General features: G+C 41.9%; 1 protein-coding gene across 3 annotated transcripts in view; it reads right to left on the bottom strand.

The window, feature by feature from the left end:
- Nucleotides 1-20412, bottom strand: part of LOC144818798 (phospholipid-transporting ATPase ABCA1-like) — a 3252877-nt gene that overhangs the window by 2305145 nt on the left and 927320 nt on the right. The gene's annotated exons all lie outside the window — the stretch shown is intronic.

The following is a 20412-nucleotide window of genomic DNA, read 5'->3' on the forward strand; positions in this document are numbered from 1 at the left end:
TCATATGCAGTGAACCACATCTTGAAAAGTGGTATACACATGCAAAACATCTCGGCAAGTGATTTTATGGATAAAGTCAATGTCCAAGATAGTATTTTGGATTCTCACCTGATTAATCTCATGGCGTGTCAGCGTGGTACTAATGAGTACTGGTACCGTCGTCATGGTGATTTAAAATGTATGCTGAGGAACTTAGGTACTCCCACATGGTTCCTCACTCTGAGCTGTGCCGAGTATGGCTGGGAAGACTTACTTGAATTTCTACGAGAGGCAAATGCTAACGTAGATAACATCGAATTCAAGACACCTGGAGAACTGTGCTCTTTGGATCCAGTCAATGTATGTAGGTACTTCAATCATAGATTTGAAGCTATGATGTCTTTCATCATGAATAAGAAGAATCCACCTCTTGGAGAGGTGTTGGATTTCTTCTGGAGAAAGGAGTACCAAGCAAGAGGTGCTCCTCATATACATATGTTGCTGTGGATCAAGGATGCACCTAAATTTGGAACGGATCCAGAAGACTCAGTGATGAGTTTCATCCAACAGTATTCTACGTGTGCTGTTCCAAACGCAAAGGAGAAGAAAAGCCTAAGAGAAAAAGTTCTGCGTTTCCAAAGCCATCGATGTGGAAAGTACTGCCGTCGTAAATTCCGAAACAAAGACAAGTTCTACACTAAATGTCGTTTCGGCTTTCCACGACCGGTGATTTCTAAAGGAAGAGTAAACAGTTTGATGTCTTCGTTGCGACACAATGTCATGAAGAAATCACCTAAAAACACTTACAATTTGAAGAGGAACGAAGAGTCCAAGTACATCAACGACTACAACCCGGTGATTTTGTCGATGTGGAATGCTAACATGGATATACAGTTTGTGGCTGATAACTGTATGGCTGTGGCTCGGTATGTGACGTCTTACATCACCAAAAAAGAGAAGACAGAATTGAAGGATATGTGGGAGGACATTTCCCATGAAAAGAGCCTCAGCAAGAAGTTGTACAGTTTCAGTCTGAAGATGTTGTCGCATCGAGAAATCGGAGCGTACGAATGTTCTGACCGGTTGTCTTCAGCAAGTCTCTATGCCAAGTCCAGGAGTATCGTTTGGGCGAGTCTTGGTCTTGCTGCAACGCGTAATCGAGTTCTCAAACCTGTGCGGGAAATTGAGTATTTGGCGGAAAAGGAGCCAAACAGTACCGACATTTTGAAGACAAACATGTTGGATACATATTATCCAAATCGAAGCAGTCATCTTGAGAATGTTTGTCTGTATGAGGTTCTGCAAAATTACATATTCAAGAGGAACATCAAAGAAGATACTGAGAAAGGAGTGTATGCTGTAATAGGAAGTGAGGGATGTCTGGTCAAGCAAAGAAAATGCCACTTGGTAAACCATCGAAAATTGAGTGGCGAATCTCCTGAAAAAAAGGAGTTTTTCTATTTAGCACTTTTGCAACTTTTCAAGCCTTGGCGTGCAGAAGAGGAACTGCTTGGAGATTTTCTCTGTTACGAAGACTCTTTCAATGCCGCCAAGGAGACCATAGAATGTCCTGCTTTTCCCAAATATGTAGAAATGTTGAATGCGGAAATTGAGCAGGAAGCAACGATTGCAGCCGAGATTGCCAGAGACAGTTCTCAGGACAGTCAGAGTTCTGCTTCATTGAGTCAGGATCCACTAGGAGGACCTCTTATCGAAAATGAAGCTGCCACTGCTATGAATGAAGTGGAAAGAGCCATGGCACATGCTCAAGAGGATGCGGTTAACTTAGAAGAGTTGGAAAGGCAACTCAACGTTGAGCAGAGGAAAATATATGACGAAGTTACCATGTAAATTGATCATGGATTAAGTCATGATAAGAAAGAGTGCTCATGTACGTCGTTGAAGCCTGTCCGACTGTACGTGAGTGGAGAAGCGGGAACTGGAAAAAGTTTCCTCATTAAAGCAATTTCATGCTATTTGCAGGAAAGGACAGAGTCATCGCTGTCTTGTGTTGTCACTGCTCCAACTGGACTGGCAGCACATAATATTAAAGGGATTACTTTACATCGTTTACTGATGCTGCCAGTGGAGCATGACAACAAATTAGAATATCACAAGCTATCTGGAGATGCTTGTTTTGAAGTTTCAAGAATCTTGAGGAAAATGAAACTTCTTATCATTGACGAAGTAAGCATGGTTTCCAATGTCATGCTTGCCTTTGTGCATTTGAGAATGCAAGAAGTTCTCAAAACAGAGTATGATGTGTTATTTGGTGGCAAACACATCATTGTTTTCGGAGATCTTCTGCAGCTGACACCAGTGAAAGGGCAACCTGTGTTCAAAATGCTCACGCATGAAGATACCAGGAAGTGCCTAGGCAGCATTGGCAACGTCAATATATGGTTAAACTTCAATTATGCTGAACTGCATGAAAATATGCGTCAGGCGAAGGATGAAGTTTACAAGACTATTCTACAAGATGTTAGAATTGGAAAAGTGACTGAGCATGGGAAAGAAGTTTTACATGCACGATTACTGTCAAATTTATATCCAGAACAAGATGTTGTGCCTGAGAATATTTTTCAGAAAATTACTGAAAAGAAATCTGGAATATGTTTGATGCCAACTCTTGCAGAATGTGCCAAATTTAACAACAAAATGTTGCATTTAGAAAAGCAAGAGATTGTGAAAATGGAAGCTATTGATAGAGTAGAGCATATGGGATCAACAATTATTTTGTCTGAGAATCTGAAAACAAAATTGGATTCATTAGAGAAGAGTATATCTAAAACTGCAGGTTTTGAAAAGACTCTGAATGTGTGCTTGAACTGCCGTATAATTTTAAGAAGGAATTTACATGTTGAAAGAGGTCTGGTAAATGGATCAATGGGTAATGTTGTTGATTTTGTGAAATACAGAAATAGAGATGGAATTGAATTTTTAAAAATTAAATTTGATGGCATTGAGTAAGTACAGCTAATTGCTCGTTGTTCTGCTAGATTTTTGCTTGTAAAAGACTTATATGTTCGCCGTAAGCAGTTTCCTGTTTGCTTGGCATATGCGGTGACAATCCATAAATCGCAAGGTTTAAGTGTAGACAGTGCATTGGTGAATATTGGCAGTTCTGTGTTCAAGGAGGGTATGGCATATGTGGCATTGTCACGAGTTAGAACTTTATCGGGATTGTACTTGATTGAGTGTGATGTCACAAACATTTGTGCAGATCTAGATTGTGTTAAGGAATACAATAGGTTAAGAAGAGAGTATGCGCCACATTTGCCTCAGTTTCCTTTGTTTGAGAAACGTGTGGTAGGCCGGAAACGAAGAAATGAGAACAATACTGGGGAGGTTGTAGCAAAAAGACAAAAAGTCAATGAACCTAAAATTACAAGCAGAAACAAAAAGGATTCTGTTGAAGATGTTGTTGGTTTTCAGTTTGAAAACAGTTCTGGTGTCAACTGCTATGCTAATGTAGTAATTAATGTTTTGTTTTCTCTAAAAAATGTAAAAGAAGAGATTGTGGTCAATTCTGATCAAAGATTTTGCAGTTTGTTAAATTCTGTGTTAGAGAAATGTACCACTGATAGAAGAAACATAGAAAGTGTGTCTGAAATTCGAAATCTGTTAGACAGATGTTCAGGCCAAACACAATTCTCTCAAAATATTCAGCAAGATTGTCAGGAGTTTTTAATGTATATGCTTGATGTATTACATGCTGAAGGTGTAGATGTAGATCAGCTGTTTGGGCTTTCTTATCAATGGCAGCATGACTGCGAGAACTGTATGGTATCAAGTACTACTAGTGTAGACTCAGAAAGATTTATATATTTAACTTTGCCAGACAGTAAATCAGTCTCCTTTAATAGGCTAGTAAAAGCTGCTAATCACAACATGGAGTGTAGCCAATGTAAATCTGAAATGATGTCCACATTATTTATACGAACATATGGCCAGTACGTCATTTTAATGTTCCAACGATGTAGGCCTGATGGAACAAAATTGACAACTTTAATAAAAAAAATTGTAGCTTCGCAGTTGTCAATATCAGGAAGGACTTTTGTAACTACAGCAATTATATATCATGACGGCCCTTCAATAACATCAGGACATTACACAGCTTATTTAAAGTCTAGAAATGGCTGGTCATTCTGCAATGATTCTGTTTTAATTTTCAAAAAAAAATTGCCGTATGACCTTAAAAACTCTTACCTGGTGTTTTTAAAACCAAAATTTTAGGGAAATAATCTCGGGATGTGCTCTGTGGAATTTGAAGAAGTTCTAATGGCTCCTACACAATTTGGCCTTGAGGATAAGTGTAGTTCAGAGACATAACTTCTAATCATAGGACTGGACATCATGGAGATATATGTGCACTTTGAATGAGTTCAGAAAAACTGTTTCTTTTTATAAGCTAATTGAAGCAGCCAATCAAAACATGGAGTAGAGGGAATGTAAGTCTGCAATGCTGTCTACTGTTTTACATTGCTTTGTGATTAAAAGTGATGTAGAGAATTAAATAATTGTAGTAGTCATAGAGGTAGTGTAAGTCTGCTTCATATTAAGCAGTATCAGTGTCATAGGAAATGTAGAACATGACTGAGCAAGAAGGGGAAGATATTACTATTCCAGGATTGTGAAAATGATCTTCAACATTTTAATTCTGAAAGTTACGGAAATGCCAAATGATGGGATTGGCTTACAAGAAATCCAAGAGTTATAAATGGCTCTGACTAGATTTGGCCTTGTGGAAAATAGTGGTAGAGAGCAAGAAGTCATTTATTGCATGTAACGTGTTTTTAAAAACGATGGAGGTTTTCTTTCAGAAAGTGGCGGGCTGAAAGTAATAACAGCACAAAAGAGTGTAAGCTGTTCATAGGACATCCTTGGACGTCATGGAAAGTAAGTTAACTTTAAGGAGTTCTGAATTTTGATTTCTGATGTTGTATGGGTTTTTTAAACACAATCATTTTGATTGTGTTTTTTTTTCCCCGCTGTTACATGATGAATACCTTCAAGTCACTGTTTTTAGTGAATTTTGATACATTCTGAGAACAGCAAAAATAAACCATTTAACATGTATAATTAATTCTGTACTGTTTGCATTTATGATGTATATGTAGAACTGTGTAGGAGGCATGGAGAAGGTGAGGCTTCTGTAAGTGTGAAAGTTGTTGCATGCAGTGCTGCACTTCTACGTATTCTTTCATATGCTGGACTACATCTGCACAATGAGATACCTAAGCAAAGGAAACACAAGTGATGTGATTGTGAAATGAACAAAATAAATTGCACATATTTCAATTACATCACCTGTGTTTCCTATCATTATGAATCACATTGTGCAGATCAAGTTTAGGTCTGTCCAGGGAAACATAGGAGGTTTCTACTTTGTTGAAGAGTGCAGTGGACATGACTCACTTCATTGGTAGACTTTCACAGATATTATCTCCTCTGTACACTTCAACAAGTGTAAATCTCATCTTGAACTCTGAGTAGGCCTCACCTCAAACAAATCTCTGGATAGGAGACATGTTATTGGCATCCTGAAGCGACACTTTTCTGAAACAAGAGCAATGCAAAAGATGCACCATGTTTTAAGATAGGCCTCACTTCATCTGCATCAAGATACTGTTAGTTTAAAATGTATATCTTTAGGACTGTGTAGGGGACCTGGAGAAGCAGAAGCTTCTGTCAGTGTCAAAGTTGTTGAAAAACTATTTGTCCTTCAATCTTTTCCCTTGTCTTTTGTAATTTTTAAATACATGTTTTAATATTTTTCAAATGTTGGTTCTCTCTTTCACAGATTGAAAGTATAAAAATAAAAAGTGATTAATTTAACGGCAATTATAAGGTAAATAGTTGTACTCTTTTCGTTACATTTCTATCACATTCACCTACTATTAGATCCACTGCTTCACTTCTTTAACCCTCAGTTTCCTGCCTTTGCTACTTTCCTCATTCCTTTCTCTATTACCTACTTACTCAACTCCTTCCACTCTTTTTCTCAGTCCCTCTGTTCTCATAGTTCCTCAGTCTTGTTCACTCACTCCGTCTCTATTACTCTTAGTGTCTGTGAATTACTTTCCCACCTTTTTTTTGGACCGCTTCCCGGGAAGTGGCCCGGTTCGCAAACCAGCAGCGTTACGGGAGTCCACCATTTTGTGTTTCGGTCGAATCAAGATACAAGATGGAGGGAAAATAATGTTCAGAATGGGTAGAAGGGGGCACGGTAGATGTATCTTGACCCCCTTGGTTTTCTGAGGGTAGCTGAGGAGGACCATAGTTCTTCACTCTTGTTCACTCTCTCTGTTTCTATTAATGTCACTGTTTATGACTGATCAAAAAAAATTTTTTAAAAAAAGAACAGTAACTATAAGGGAAGGAAACAGACAGTTATGTTAAAAGAAAGACAGCTATAGGGAGTAAACTAAGGATACTGTTACCCGCAATCCACTGCTGTTGATGTTACTGACCATGTCATGAATGATGTAATATGTGACATCATCAGCAGTGGATTGTAGGTAACAGTATCTCTTGTTTACTCCCTAGAGCTGTCTTTCTTTTCACATAACTGTCTGTTTGCTTACCTTATACTTACTGTTCTTTTTTTTAAAAAATATTTTTTTTGGTTAGCTTCCGGTACGCGTACCGGGTAGCGCTCCGGGGAGCGAACTAAGAGAAATAGAGGTTGGCAGAGTTCCAAATATTCTACCAATTTTTTTATAATGGGGAGGTAGTTCTAAAAAGAACTTTTTTTTTATGTTTTTGTTGTTTTATATTTTTTTTAGTATTTTTTAAACATTTTTTTACTTTTTTTGTATTTTCTGAACGTTTTTATATTTTTTTTGCTTTTTTTTGGGGGGGGGGAAACAAAAACGATCCATTGTAAAGGGCTCAACAGGAGCAACAAAAAAAAAAGAATTTATTCTTTGGGGCGTCTCGGACAAACATTAACATGATTCGGAATAGCTCTCATAATCAAAATGATGCTACTTTCCCTGTAGCAGATGAAATCGCCGCAGTGCACGCACACTTGCTTCACGTGCCCAAACAACATTTGGATGTTTGGGATCATCTCCCTCGCCTCTGGTCCCGACACCTCTGGAACAACTGATCTTCTCGCCATTGGGAGGGGATTTTGTTGCTCATCACGTAGCTGGGCAGCACTATAATTATTTGGGTGCCACCTACTCATATGCCGATGCATAGTGTGATTGCCGTAACTGTATTTTTTTTCAGTTCCCCTTGACAATCTATCACCGCATATACGGCAAAACACGTAGCGTGCATTCACTTTTTTTTGCCCCTCAGGAATTCTATAGAATTGCCAAATGTAATTCTCCTTTTGATTGTACCTCCTGGGCTCCTCTGGCAAAAACCTTGGCTCTTCCTCCTCTTCCTCCTCTTCCTGTTCTTCCTCTTCTTGCAAAATTACTTCAGCAGGTGGTCCTCTCTTTCTTGGATTTGGTGGAGGTGGTGGGTTAGAACCAGCTGAAGCTACTAATGAAGCCATGTCAAAGTGTAAATAAAGGGTCTTTCTCTCACCAAGATGAAAGTCAGAGTGAGGAAAGAAGGAGGGGTTTTCATCATTTGGGAAAAGCAAAAGTTGTAAACCAATGAAAAGTGTTCATTTTAGATCACATGACCTAGTATTACATCATTAGGAAACCAAAAGTGAAATGAACCAATGAAAAGTGTTATTACCGAGTCACATGACCTGCTGTGTTTACGTTACGCGGTCGGCGCCGCGCCGCGGATCGCTTCCGGTTCGCGTACCGGTGCGCTTCCGGGTACGCTAACGTAGCACGTAATATCACGTATTACGCGAGAACGCGAAACGTCATGCTGACGCGACGCGTCACAATGTTGTTTTCTAACGTGAGAGGTGCGCAAACGGAACGTTTACCGGTTCGCGGACCGGGTCGCGCCTCCGGATTGAGCTAACGGGAAGCTAACCGGTACGCGTACCGGGAGCGAAACAAAAAAAATAATTTAAAAAAAATTGTATTAAAAACATGTAAAAAATATTTTTCTATTTAAAGAAGAATACATTGTAAAGGTTTTGATATTAGCTGTTAAAAACCAATGAAATTCACTGAAAAAACCATAGGTTATAGACCATATATAGTTAGGAATTAGCATTTACAAAACCTTGAAAATTCACTGAAAAAACCATAGGTTATACACCATATATAGTTAGGAATTAGCATTTAAAAAACCTTATTTTACTCACACAAAACCAATGAAATTCCATATATAGTTAGTTGTACTAACTATATATCATGCACCCGCAATCCACTGCTGATGATGTCACATATTACATCATTCATGACATGGTCAGTGACATCACTGATGACATCACTGATGACATCTCAAATGACATCACTGATGACATCACTGATGACATCTCAAATGACATCACTGATAACATCACTGATAAAATCTCATTTGACATTACTGATCACATCACTGATGACATCATTCATGTGATAATACGATGAACCTCTTCAGACTCTAATATAACCTTAGATACACTCAGTGTAAACAGACACTCACAGACTGTCACTCATCCATGGAGTTACTTACACACCTAGTCAGTCATGCAAAGAATCAATCACAGCTCCATTTTCACAACTATACAGTTATACACACCTTACTTATTCAAACATATACTAAAACATATTTACTCACTTATACAATCCTGGATACAAGAGCACAATGATCCATACAGCCACTCACACATTCACTGGCTCTTATGCACAGTTATTTATATATGTCAACTCTCACATGTACTGTATTTTACATATCTAATTACTTTGACATGTAGCACTGAGATATCTATTCACTCACCAATACAGTCATGCACACAGTCAACCGCCCATACAGCTGTTTCCACATGCACTTTTGAACCCATACATCTATGCACAGAGTCATACACCTCCCAGCCACCCACACACACACTCAGTCTCCCATACAAATGCTTGGGCAACCAATCAATAACCCATATAGTTACTCATATAGCTACTGATCAACACATGCAGCAGTTTACAGAACAACAGACATAATGATGCACAAATTAAGACAGTTTAGTCACTAACCCATGCACTCAGTGAGACACATTTAACCACTCACTCATACAGTCAGTCATGCACCTACTAAATCCTTCATCCAGACACTTATACATCCACTCATTCTTAAATATGTAAGACATATTTTAACTTTACAGAAAAATACAGTCACTGGATGTTGTCATCAGTGATGTCATCAGTGATGTCATTTGAGATGTCATCAGTGATGTCATCAGTGATGTCACTGACCATGTCATGAATGATGTAATATGTGACATCATCAGCAGTGGATTGCGGGTGCGTGATATATAGTTAGTACAACTAACTATATATGGAATTTCATTGGTTTTGTGTGAGTAAAATAAGGTTTTTTAAATGCTAATTCCTAACTATATATGGTGTATAACCTATGGTTTTTTCAGTGAATTTTCAAGGTTTTGTAAATGCTAATTCCTAACTATATATGGTCTATAACCTATGGTTTTTTCAGTGAATATATATATATATATATATATATATACACATATATATATATACAACGGAATCGGTTTCTTACACATATATATATATATATATATATATATTTTTTTTTTTTTTTCGAACAAAGGAGGCGGCACAACCAGATTCTTTAAGAAGCCCTTTAATTCAACGCTTTACCCCACCAACGCGTTTCAGCCACACAAGGCTTTGGTCACGGTATATATATATATTACCTACTGGCGGTCGCCAGTGGGTAGTTATAGTTAGGACCTATTATCCATAGGAAATTCCACAACATTCTATTTGGAATAACTTTGGCGCCGGTTGACAAATCTGCATGAAAGTTTCCAAACTATTGGCCAGCTGCGGGCCGCTCCTATCCTGAAAGTTTCACGATGAATCATCAAGCGGGGGCCGAGAAAAAAGGTGGCTCCCAAAACGCATTTTCCCCATGCAATTTCCCACAAGGACACCAAGGACCCAAAGATTTTTTTTTTAAATCGCGGGATGCACGTGGGATCCGCGCATCCCAGCGATAAAAAAAAAAGAAACATGTTAATTTGCCCTCGGGGGGCCAAATCCCAGGCGCATTATTAAAAAAATTAGTGTGGGGGGGTCCCAATCCCCCCACACTGCCCCGGGGACCGCTACCCCCAGGGCTCTAATTTAATATATGCGGGGGACTCACGGGCCCCCCTACAGCCCCGGGGACCGCCACCTCTGGGGCTCGATTTTAATGTATGTGGGGCGCTCATGGGCCCCCCCGCAGCCCAGGGGACTGCCACCCCCGGGGCTATTTTGAAATGGGTGGGGGGCTCTCAGGCCCCCCCAGCCCCGGGGACCGCCACCCCCCGGGGCTTAAGAAAATTGGGTGGGGGGCTCTGAGGCCCCCCAACCCCGGGGACCGCCACCCCCGGGGCTTCTCAAAAATGTGGGAGGGGGGCCGCACGGCCCCCCCTCCTGGAGCCCTCGATGGTCCTGGGGACCGCCCCCCCCAGGGCCGGCTCCTGCAGTGTCCTGGGGTGCCCACCCCCGGGACACTGCTGTTTGCAATGGCAAGCTGGGCGCCTCGCAGCTCCCAATCTGTCATTGCAAACTGCTTTCCTATTTGGAAGAGACAGCAGGGAACCTGCTCTCTCTTCCAAATAGGAAAGCAGATTGCCTTTTCATATGGGGAGCAGAATTTTAGCTGCTCCCCATATGGAAAAGAAATGCTCGCTCCCGCAGGATGCGGGGAGCTGGCTGGGACCGTGGTGGGGGGATTGAGGACCCCCCCACAGTCCCCGACGGAGTGGGCCAGCACCGGGGGGGGTGGGGTACCCGGGGCTATTAGTGGCCTAGGAGGGGGCCACAAGACACCCTCCTCCAAAAAAAGGTAAAAAAAAAAAAATAGCCGGCCCAGGGGGATGGGGTCCCCGGAGCCATGAGTGGCCACAGGAGGGGTGCAAGGCAGCCCCCTCCTAATATATATATTTTTTTATAAACACCCATGCCCCGGGGGATAGGGTCCCCGGGGCAGACTATGGCCGCAGGAGGGGGGCCACAGGGCCCCTTCCAAATTAGAAAGAAAAAAAAATTGGGGGCAGGCCCTGGGGGATGGGGTGCCCAGGGCCAACAAATTATTAAAAGAAGGGGGGCTACACAGCCCCCTTCTTCAAAAAAATATATTTAAAAAAAGGATTGTGTCCGGAGGCCATGCCCCCTTATTGCACCACTCTGCAAACGCACCCCCTGGTGCATTTGCAGAGGGAGAACAAATTCCCCTTGAATACTGGGGGTCCCTGGGGGCCAACTAGCCCACCAAGTACCTCCAGTATGTGCCAGGGGGCTGCGTTGCAGAGAGGTGTTCTGAGGCCACACCCCTTTTTACACCTCTCTACAACCCAGCTCTGTGGTGCTTAATGGAGGTAGCTTGTGGCTAGTTGCACCCCAGGGACCCTCAAGATTCAAGGGGAGTTAATCCCCCAACTTAAAACGTGTCACGGGGGGCGTTCGCACAGTGGTGAAGGGAGGGGGTGGGGCCTGAGGTGACATGTGTGCAAATACGCCCTGTGGTGCGTTTTAAGTTGCAGGATTAAGTGCCCTTGAATCCTGAGGTCCCCTGTGGGCCAACTAGCCCACCAGGTACCTCTAGTAAGCGCCACGGAGCTGCGTTGCAGAGTGTTGTAAAAAAGGGCGTGGCCTCAGAACACCTCTCAAGGGCACTCAATCCTGCAACTTAAAACGTGCCACAGGGCGTGTTTGCACACATGTCACCTCAGACCCCGCCCCCTTCCTTCACCATTGTACAAATATTCCTGTAAAATCAGCCGAACTTCGAATTCCAATTTACTCACCTGTTATCAGGAGAGAACCCAGTGCGGCATCTTTTAGCCCAGCACTGACCCTGAAAAGTCATTCTAAGCGTACTTACAGTAACTTGTATTTCCTTCCATAGGAATCCATTGTGTGGTTTTCAGCAGAAAAGTTTCTAAGTGTTGATTTTTGAAACGTACAAATATTCCTGTAAAATCAGCCGAACTACGAATTCCGATTTACTCACCTGTTATCAGGAGAGACGTCAGTTCTGCATCTTTGAGGCCAGTACTGATCATGAAAAGTAATTCTAACCGTACTAACCAGTTACTTGAATTTCCTTCCATAGGCGAACATTGACTCGTTTCACTTGGAAATTCTTCTGTGTGGAGTTTTTGAACTTAAACAAATTCCTATAAAATCAGCAGAACTTCGAATCTAGATTTACTCACCTGTTATCAGGAGTGACCTCAGTGCTGCTTCTTTGAGCCCAGTACTAATCCTGAAAAGTATTTCTAACCATTCTTACCAGTAACTTGTATTTCATTCCATAGGAATCCATTGTGTGGTTTTCACCAGAAAAGTTTCTAAGTGTCTAATTTCACAAACTAAAAATATTCCTTACAGATTGCCTTTATGACTTAAACGCATTCTTTTGGCTATTTACAGGAGATGCACCACTGAGTAAGAAAAAGTAACGTTAACACTACTTACCTGATAAGTGAATTTCCTCCCATAGGATGACATTGGTGATTTTATGTAAAAAAGTTTCTGTGTCATCTTTTAAAATACAATAAAATCCCTACAAAATCACTACTGTAACCAAAACCCTTTTACTCAACTGTTTACAGGTGCTATCTCGGGACTGAATTTAGGACCCAGTCCTGTGGTTAGAAAAGTAATCCAAAAAGTAATTAATTACATTTAACTAGAAATTCACATTGACCTCAATGTTGCATTGTGTTTGAAATTGAGTTGCTCATTGCGAAAACTGAAACTACTGTACTTAAAAGTCTGTTGCCTATTTGCAAAGTATTTAAATTAAAGTAATTCATTCTGAGAAAGTATATTTTGTAATGTAATGTATAATGTAATTATAATGTAATTTAAAAAAAATCCACAAATAAAACAAATAAAAATAACAATAAATACATTTAAAAATTGTCATTTACAAAACCTTTGAAATTCACTGAAAAAAACATAGGTTTCAGACAAGTTATAGTTAGGAAATAACATCTAAAAACCCTTTGAAATTCACTGAAAAAACCATTGGTTTGAGGCCTGTTATAGTTAGGAATTAGCATTTAAAAAACCTTAAAAATTCACTGAAAAACCATAGGTTTTAGGGGTGTTATAGTTATTTGGACATTTCACTCGTACAAAACCATTGAAATTCACACGTTATAGTTAGTTGTACTAACTATAACTCGCGGGCCCTCAATCCACTGCTGATGAGGTCACATATTACATCATTCATTACATGGTCAGTGACATTACTGATGACATCACTGATAACATCTCAAATGACATCACTGATGACATCATCCGCGTGACAATCTGATACATCTTATCATACACTAGTATAACCTTTCAACACTCATTATAAAATATGGAGTACCCTATTTGAAACCACTGACATACCAATAAAAGTTTCTAAAAACACACTCAGTGGTTCCTACATCTACACACAAATCTAAACACTTACCTATAGATTCACTCATACATGCTAACAAAGATCAATAGAACACTATTAAATATACTTATACACCTACATCGACATTCCACACTAGCACACATCCTATTCACTTATGCATTCATCCTACTCACTTATGCAAACAATTGATCATACTTACATTTACTAAGCTACACACTTACACAAACACCGCTTTATTTATTCATATAGATAGTAACTCATACTTAGTGTGTTATAAGATCCCTATTACATGTATACAGTTATCCATACATCACTCATACAATGACTGAGTCTACTTATTTATATACAACAACTGTCACATACACTGCCTTTTATATTTCTTGTTTGTTGAACATGTATCATTGAGAAATATATTTACTCATTACCACACCCATAAAGAGATTAACTTACCCAAACAACTGTTTCCACATACAGTCTTAACCTCATATACTTACTAAATCAACTATTTACACATCTTTGGACAGTCACACACCTTTCACCCAACCGAACACACATTCATTCACTATTCCATACAAATACTCACTTAACTAATTAATAACTAATATAGACTTTCACATAGCTAGTAACCAACCTATGTAGTAGTTTACACAACAAGAGATAGAGTGACAGAGGTATTCAAACAGTTTAATCACTATCCCATATATTTAGTGAGACACTTTAAATTCGTCACTTAGATAGTCAATCACATTGCTACTAAATCCTCCATTCAGACACTTATACATCCACTCAGTCTTCAAGGCAGATTGCTATATATATATATATATATATATATATATATATATAATACTTATTTAAATATCGAAGCAAACCACATTCACTGGATGATGTCATCCGTGATGTCATTTGACATGTCATCAGTGATGTCATCAGTGATGTCACTGACCATGTCATGAATGATGTAATATGTGACATCATCAGCAGTGGATTGTGGGTGTGCGAGTTATAGTTAATACAACTAACTATAACATGGGAATTTCAATGGTTTTGTACGAGCGAAATGTCTAACTAACTATAACACCCCTAAAACCTATGGTTTTTTCAGTGAATGTATATATATATATATATAAAAAAAAAAAAAAAAAAATATATATATATATATATATATATATATATATATATATATATATTTATGAGGTATGTAGACGTCTGAAGGTCAGCAATTCAGCCAGAACAGACGAGGCGAGACCCAGAAATAGTGCAGATTATTTATTATTTAGCCCAACACCAAACTGCCATGACGCGTTTCTGCTTAACGAAGCCTTGATCACATGACACCGTCATGGGGGCTGGTTTACCGTTTTTAAAGTGCAAAGCGCCGTTACATCATAGACATAGTAAAGTTACTATCAATATTAACACATAATGCATGAAAAAGACTTGCAAACAGAGGTAACATATACTGACTTACTACATTCATATAAATATATAAATATATATATATAGCAGCCTCTAAGTGATATTGCTCATATTTAGGTGACAGAGCATAAGCAATTCAGAATAATGATAAAACATATAAATACATAAAAATGTTTTAAAATATAAATATTCTCATTCATTGCAAATGAACAACCTAAAATATCTTATCAATTTTATCAAAAATACTATTAGCCCAACTGTATACATAATACCAGCAACAGGGGCATATAGTACCTAATAATGAAGTCAAATACCAGGAAATATCTTTTTCATAGATCTCGGAAATGACGGTCAGGGACGCCCAAGTGGGCTAACAGATTAATGTGTGCAATATTAAGTCATTGTGCAAAAAAGCATATCTTGTAACTGTAAAAAAAAATATATATATATATATATATATATATATGTGCTACCAGTGAGTTAAAATCATGAACAACTATCATGTTTGTGTATTCATGTGGAGGACTGGGGTGCTAGTTCATTCAAGTTTATAAGTTTCAAGGTTTCAGTTTTAATGTATTGGTAAAATATAATACAATACAGAAGATGGTACTGCCAGTTACAGGTTAGTGTGACAATCTTCACTGGTATTTAATCCATTGGGAATTTTTGTGTCGAGTAATATGATATGTCTAGTTTCCAATCTCCGCAGGAGGGATTCTCTGGCACCACCCCTTCTCTGTGGTGGTACAGTGTCGATGACAAAATACAGTAACCCGGAGGCATTTTTCCCATGGACTTTCTCAAAGTGCCTGGCTACGGGGTAGGATGGATCTGCATTTGTGATAGCCCTTAAATGTTGCAAGATTCTTTTGTACACCTGTGGTCTAGTGTTCCCTACATACCTCAGACCACAGGGACATTCTAAAACATAGACAGCGTACTCCGACCTGCAATTGAGTTTTCCCTGATCTTAATATGAGAGAGGAGTCATATACTCTGATCTACTTACACCATTTTTGCAAGCCTTGCAGGTAGAACATCTCAAGATGCCCTTACTACCATCAAGCCACGATCCCGTGACTACTTCAGGACTGCTAGAGACAAGGCTATCCTGCATAGATCTTGCTTTTCTATATGTAATGATTGGTGCTTTAGTAAACAGTTTGCCCACAACTGGATCACTAGTGATCAAAGACAATTGTTTTTTACAATCTTGTGGATTGCTTGATGTTGGTTGCTAAAACTAATTATCAGACGTGTTTCACTGGGCGCTATTTGTTTGGAGTCACTTACACTGTCATCTTGAGGTGCCAGCATTTGCAGTCTATCAAATTTGTTAGCTCTAATGATAGCACTGTCTATTGATTCAGCTGAGTAGCCTCTACTTAAAAACCTGGCTTAACATTGTTGTTGTGTCTCTAGGCATTCTGTGTTGCTGCTGCAAATTCTCCTGATGCGTAGCATCTCCCCGTAGGGGATGCTCCTTATCAGGTGCGCAGGATGGTGGCTTGCAGCATGCAACACAGTATTGCCTGCTGTGGGTTTTCGGTAGAGCCTTGTCTCCAATTGACCCTTGTCAACATAGATTTCTACATCCAGAAAAACAATGGAATTAGTACTGATGCTGCTAGTGAAATTTAAATTGAGATTATTTATGTTCAATTGATCTATAAACTTAGCAGCATCGTTTGCAGAACCATCCCAGATAAAAAAGAGGTCATCGATGTAACTCAACCAGGTTTTTACCTTGGTGTTCATAATGATACTGAAGTTGGGCATGAGGACCTGCTCCTCCCAGTAGCCCATATGGAGACAGGCATAACTGGGAGAAAAGCAGGCCCCCATAGCCACTCCCCTGGTCTGCAAAAACAACTGATTAGAGAATAAAAGCACATGGTAATCATTGCTACAATCATTTTTGAATGTTCAAGTAAACAGGTAGATTTTTTGATCAAATAATTCTGGACTGCCCTGATTCCGTCCCTGTGAAAAATACTTGTGTATAAGGATGTGACATCTAATGACACCAGTAAATAACCTGGTTCCCATTTAAACTTGGACAATTTCTTCAACAGGTCCCAGGTGTCAATAATGAAAGAGAGTAGTGTTTTAACATAGTCCTGCAAAAAATAGTCAATATACCTGCTTACATTTTCCAAGATACTATTGCGGGCGGAAATGATCGGTCGGCCAGGTGGTTGTTGGCAATTTTTATGAACTTTGGGGATAAAGTACATGACAGCAGTCGTTGGACAATCGATTTTCAAATACTTATATTCGTCCATATATATACATATACATAGAGAGAGAGTGGGCGCTTTCAAAAAGTTAGCCATAACGCCCTCTTTTTAGATTACCAGGAAGAAAGAAAAATCATTCTCTCCCTGTAAGGTAAGACACAACTGTGAAACTTTTGCACATACTAAAATTGCACTACACTAGGATGGCTAAAGGAAAAAAGTGAAGGTCTTCTGAGAACAAACTATTAATTTTCAGAAAGAGAGAGCGTGACGGGGGTAGAAAGAGAGAGAGAGAAGTACGAGTTACTTACAATGTATCTGGTAGAGACGATTCTAGCTGCAGATTCCTTCACGTAGAATTATCCCCAGGCGTGAGACTGGTTCCGGAAAACATTTTGCCACAGCGTCCCTGCGCCCCGGGGGCGGTACGACATCACGCGACTCCGCCGCACACATAACATCAGCGAGGTCACATAAGACCCGTCCCAGCCTGCCTACGCCAGTTTTCTTCGGCGAACCTTTCCGCACCACAACGCAGAACCATCAGACAAAAAATAATGGAAGCATGGGAACAGTGAGCGAAAAGCAGAACATTTGGAAAGAAACGGTGACTAACAACAACACCACAGTAGTGTCACGCTGCAGAACCCAAGACAGGGAAAGAAGAAGAAGAAGTAGCAGAGCCCTGCACCACCACCCTGCCAGCACATAGACAACCTCCCTCCTCTGTGCCCCAGAGGCAAGGAACATGCGTAAGGACATGGTACACGTAGGAAACCCACCACCCCTAACCTGAGCATGGAAGGAGACCAGTCCCAACACAGACAGGGACAACAAATATCCAAGCCACCCCAACAGAAGGGCAACCACCCACAAGGGACAAGGGTAGAACATGACCAGATGACCCTTAATCAGAGTATAGCAATGTAAGGAAGGGAGGGGAGGGCAGGGATAGAAATCAATCTCCCCAAACCCCAGAGTAGCAAAGCAGCAGGGTACCGGAGCACCGGACACCCATCCTCCAAAGAACCAAGGAGGAAAGAACCGCCCTCAGACGAAGTCACCCGTCAAGAACAAGAATGCACTCAGGAGACACAGCCCCCCCATGGGAGGCGAGTACTGAAGACCAACCCAAGGGTCCTCGCAGAATAGGGGAGGAAGGGCGGGCCGTGAAGGAATCTGCGGCTAGAATCGTCTCTACCAGATACATCGTTACCGAAGGTTAGTAACTCGTACATCTGATAGAGACTACTAGACACAGATTCCTTCACGTAGAATAGATACCCTTGCAATACCCCCTGGGAAGGAGGGTCTGCGAAAGGACCCCACCAGCCAATACAGAACAGAAGGCCCCACAGGGGACCAGATGTGTGGACCAGGTAGAACCTTGTTCTTGCCAGGCAAGGGGAACCCCCACAAGCAGAACTCCACTGACGCCAAGAGGATGTAGGAGGGAGAAGAAGAAGAAAAAGAAGGCTGAAGAGGCCCGCACTCTCACAGCAGAGAAAACAAGGGCAAGGTAGGAGAGGCCGAAGCACACACTTCCCCACAAGGCAAACCAGCTGCCACCACATGCCAAGACAGGTAGAGAGGAAAACGAAGCCTAGAGGACCCAAGGAAACGAGGGAAAAGAAGGCAAGCCCAATCCAGATGATGAGGAACCTGCCAGCCAGTACAGCGCCGGCACTCCAAGCCGCCAGAAGCAAAAAGAACAGCCCGAGGTCGAGGAGGCAGCGCCCGGCAAGGGAGAACACAGGATCATCCCAGACCTCAGGGCAGGACCAGGGAGAGGAGGAGATGCCCGGGCACACCACCACGAGTGGCCGCGCACACGACCTCAGGAAACAAAAGCAACCTGCATCAACGCCATGGAGAACAGGCACCCAAAGGTGACCAGAACCCCCTAGCAGAGCACATATGACAGCTACCACTACCTTACCTAGTGTACCATGAGTCCCAAAATATGGTAACCCTCTTTGGAAGAACTTCCACCACTGAGGAACAAGCAAAGGAGCCACGTGGAAGAATACACCCCCGCGAAGGCTTGACAAGCAGCCCAAGCAAGCAGAAGGCCTAATTTCAGGGGCCACGTCTGCACAACAATCCCATACACCATATAATCAACAAAAGGGCCCTCCAGCAGCCAACAATGCCAAAGTCCCAAGGAAGGACGCAAATGGCCAGAAAACACCCTCCACAGCCAGAACAACCAGCCTAAGAAGGCCCAGAATCAACCTGACTCAGGAGTCACTGAGGATGGGACGGAGGAGGATGAGGATAGGGCGGAGGAGGAGGAGGATGGAGCCCTGCCAAGAGCCTCTGGATGGCAGAGTCGGCCAGGGCATGGAACAACAGGCTGACATCAAACGGAAGGTCAATGAGTGTGTCCCAAATATTCTCAGGGAATATTCCATCCTGAAGCCAAGCATGGCGACGGAAAGCGACCGAGGAAGCCATGGCCCGGCCCAGCTCCTGGCCATTCAACGCATGATGCCTCAAGTCCACTTGACCACCCTCCTGGGACGCTGTGGATCCCAGAGACTCAGCCAAGTCCCACAAACAGGAGGCGGCCCGAGCCAGGACACACAAGGTGTTCAGGGCCCTCAGGGCAGCGCTGGTCGAGGCAAACATGTTGCACCCCCAAGAATCCAACCAGCGGGCCTCTTGGGATGGCGGACTCAACAGCGGCAGCAGGGAGGGAAAAGCAGTCGTCAAAAGAGGACTGGAGACAGAAGGGGTGGAGGAAAAGGCACGCCGGGTCACGCGGCGCCGGGAGATGCTGTTGCAGAAGATGTTAAGGCACTGGGTCCCTGAGGCAGGATGCCTCCAAGCCCACGTCAAGAAAGAAAGGAGGGAACCTTCAAAGGGTAGTAGGATTTCTCTCCCATCAGAGCCCTGGTGGAGGACCTCCAATAGATGGTCGGACGCAAAGCGAGCCACCGGGTCACCCATGCGCAGGATGCCCACAGTCATGGACACCGCGTGAGTGAAGGCCGCACCCGACTCCGCAGGGCCCGCAACGAGGAAAGCAGTTCCCCCATGGGCAACACCTGCAAACTAAGGCAGCCGTCCCCAAGGCCAAGCCAGAAGGACAAGGGTCAGACCTGGAAGTCAGAAGGAGCCAAAGAATGAGGGACCTGCCGCTCTTCCGACGAACACCTCTGCCTCATGAAGGGCGGGGAGCCGACCTTCGACACCGGTGAAAAAGACACCACACGGCGATCAGTCTCTGGGGAGGAGAACACCAATATACAGCCTGCCTCCGTAGAAGAAGGAG

This window comes from Lissotriton helveticus, chromosome 2_1 (assembly GCF_964261635.1).
Source record: "Lissotriton helveticus chromosome 2_1, aLisHel1.1, whole genome shotgun sequence".
Classification (NCBI taxonomy): Eukaryota; Metazoa; Chordata; class Amphibia; order Caudata; family Salamandridae; genus Lissotriton; species Lissotriton helveticus.